The following is a 3,315-nucleotide window of genomic DNA, read 5'->3' as shown; positions in this document are numbered from 1 at the left end:
CGCGCCCCCCCCCCCCCCCCTATTTTCGGCAACAACTTCTCCAAAGTTTTAATGAGCTGCTGCTCTGAGGAGGGCCTGCCAGAAAGGGAGCCCTTGCAGCTCACTGGAGCACTATTTGGCATGGCACAAATCACAGCTGTCAGAATTTATACACGCATACACAAAAAAGTGTCAGCCTAATGTTTGCAAATTATAATTACCATTTCTCTTGCATGTCCCTGGTGCCTTCATTTCAGATAAATCCCAGCTCTGAGGTATCAGCTGCAAAGCACTGAAGGCTCATATTGAATAGAATAGATTTAACTAGTTTGTAGCTCATTTAAGGCCTACACTGTTTTATTTTAATATTGTTAATACTTTATTATACTTTTTAACATTGTTTTCACAGTAAAATAGCCTATTAAGAGGCTGCAGCTTCTTTTCCAGGAGATTTCTGGCAGACTAGCACACCACATTGTATAACCAAGTTAGCAGGTGCTTGTCATTTCAGTTGAAAATAGGTCTGTACCCTGACTCTTGAAAGTAAATTAGAGAGAGATCCTATTAAAGAGACAGGAACTGTTTCAGGGATAATAGTTTTGAAAATGTGCACAGATAAATTTTAAAATATTTAGGAAATGTCAACATTAGAAGTGGCTCCAGCTATTTGACTATAAAAGGAAGCAGCTGATTATTTCTTTCCACAATTATAAATAATTTGTAACATCCTATCAGAACTTCTTTCCCTTTCCTTTCTGTGGCAGGGTGCTTGTGCCAAAACAAGGAGATTTGAGTTACTCTGAATGAGGTGGATTTTAATCCACAAGAGACATTTTTCAGTGGATGCTTCCCCCACTCTCCCTACAGCATCCGCAGACCATAACAGCAAAATCCTCCCGGTGCAGAGGAGTGACGTCTGGGCTGGGTGACAAAAGGAAACAGAACACACAAGTCATCTGTTCCTGTCCTTAAGTAACACTAAGGCAAGGAGGCTTTTTCCCCAAGGCCAGCTGCAAGGGAGAAATGCTGTCACAGTGCCAAGCAGCCTGATATCGGGGCCAAAATTTCCCATCCACTCCAACAAGATCACTGTTTGACCTACAAAGAAAAGGCTGCCTCACTGAAATTTCTCAGGTAACCTTAGTCAAAGAAGTGTGTTACCTGACACGTCCTGCCCTTCCCTACTTCCTCAGTATTTCTGAGGAGGTAGAAAAAGCCAGATGAAGCCTCATGTCCTACAGCCCCAGCAGAGCTTATGTGTGTAACTAAGCACACAAGTCATTCCCACCAATTTCAGAGGCAGTTCATGCGTGTATCATTCCAGGCATGATTCTATACTTTGCTGGATCAGGACTTAAATGTGATTAATCACACGGCAGGGAAGGATCTCTGAAGAGCATCAACCCAAATGTGTCCTTTCAAGCATTTACTTACAAGCCAGCTGTGGACTCATCAGTCACCAACTGGCTGGTCCACTGGAGATGGTAAAAGTCACCTCCGTAGAGATGCGAGAACACACTCAGCTACCACAAAAATCAATAACCAAACACTAGACAAAGGCTCAGTGTTTTCCTGTGTCCCTCCCTGGTGCTGCACACCAGGAAAGCTCTGGCCTTGGAGAGCAAAGGGACAGGCCAAGGAAACAAGACCATGTACAATGCTCACCTAATGCTCATGCCAGAAACACCAGAATCTACACACAATGAGCCTGGAGACCCACCTGAACAATAAGACGCTTGACCACAGGTTTGCCACATTTTTTATCCTTTCTAAATATCTTGCCCATGTCTGATCAGTATGAAATGCCAAACTGGAAGGGAAGGAGAGGAGCGAAGAGGGGACAACAAAGGGTAAACGACAGTGTTGCCTTTGGCACCGGGTGTCTCTAGATAACAGTCTGGAGCAGCACAGCTGATTTGTAAGCAAAGCCTTGAAAAGCCCTGCAGCATGTGATCTATGAAACAGGAGGTCTGCAGAAGGATGTCTCCTCTGATATGAATGCCCCCTTGGGATGTATATTGCTGGATTGCACATCTAGTATCATTAGAAAACACGACCATAGATTAGGCTGTTTTGAAGCATGTGGTGTGCAATAATTAAGTAATAAAAGTCACCACAGGGGTGAAGGAACAAGAAACAGAAGAGTTACTATTTGCATAAGTGCTGCCAGCACCCTCCGTGGTTGTCAAAGATTCTCCAGGCTGCTAAAGGCTGGCTGCTACCAATTTTGGAGTCACTCCTGCCAAAAGCCACAAAGCACCAGCTCACCCTGTGGCACATGGACTCACTGCAAAAGATGACCTTCTGGTGGAGTTGATGGTGCAGACGCCACCCAGCAGTTAGCCCAAGTTCTCAGCGTCTTGCAGTCAGTCCAGACAGGCAGGAAAAGCACTGCCTTTGTTATGGGAGCTACAGCTGAAGGTACTGCTGGCTACAGGTGGGAGCAGAGCTGGTCACAGTCACTGGTTGCTTCTGAGATGGGAAAAGTCCCTCCCCAGCAAGGTAAGCAAGGACAAGGACCAATAAAACTGAAGGTTGGGGCCCTCCATCACCTTCAAGTGTTGCTTCTGGGGGGAAAAGCAGCAGGACCATAGCAGTAAGTGATACAACATCCTCAAGGCAAGAACCCTGCTGCTGCCACTGCCAGGTCTGCCTCCCAAAGTGGCTGATAAAGTGTCTTCACTTGCAAGGAACAAGGCTCAAAAAAAAAAAATCACAGGATGCAGCTCTACTTCAAGCTGGTCAGGTTAATGCCACTCAAGGCAAGAACCCTGCTGCTGCCACTGCCAGGTCTGCCTCCCAAAGTGGCTGATAAAGTGTCTTCACTTGCAAGGAACAAGGCTCAAAAAAAAAAATCACAGGATGCAGCTCTACTTCAAGCTGGTCAGGTTAATGCCAGCTCAGAGCAGCTGAACAGGACACTGGTCAACCAGCAACTGCCTTTTATTCTTGCTGTTTCTCTAGAACCATGGTCATCTGCGGCTCCTCTTTGCTGCTGTCTCCTCCTGGCCAGGATGCTCCCTGGTACCTCTGTTTCAAGAGGCAAATATATCTGGCCTGTGCAGCTCAGGCAATAGACCAGGGCTCAGCATTTCAGCTCCTTTCTGCTGCAGACACCTGACTATCTGCATTGAGTCCTTTTTTTATCCCTATTCAGATCATTAGGGCAGCACTTGCTCCTCTCACTCAATCCGTCATCACATCTATCTGCAGTTTTCAGTATGCCACAGCAGTGATATTTTAATAGCAAAACCAATGCTGTTTTAGCAAAACACACTTGGCATCCAGTGGTTCTTGCCAGGCAGCTGCCATAGCTGTGGGAGGCTGGCAGGCACC

At 46.1% G+C, this 3,315-nt stretch overlaps 1 protein-coding gene across 1 annotated transcript in view; it reads left to right on the top strand.

The window, feature by feature from the left end:
* The window catches only part of LOC104500559 (chromosome unknown open reading frame, human C9orf171), a gene marked incomplete at its 5' end in the record, with an annotated part of 24,169 nt that overhangs the window by 9,647 nt on the left and 11,207 nt on the right, over positions 1-3,315 (top strand). The window lies entirely within an intron of this gene.

The sequence above is a fragment of the Buceros rhinoceros genome, unplaced genomic scaffold (genome assembly GCF_000710305.1).
Source record: "Buceros rhinoceros silvestris isolate BGI_N320 unplaced genomic scaffold, ASM71030v1 scaffold15210, whole genome shotgun sequence".
Classification (NCBI taxonomy): Eukaryota; Metazoa; Chordata; class Aves; order Bucerotiformes; family Bucerotidae; genus Buceros; species Buceros rhinoceros.
Note: the sequence above shows the minus strand (reverse complement) of the source record. Positions and strands in the feature narration are given on the sequence as shown.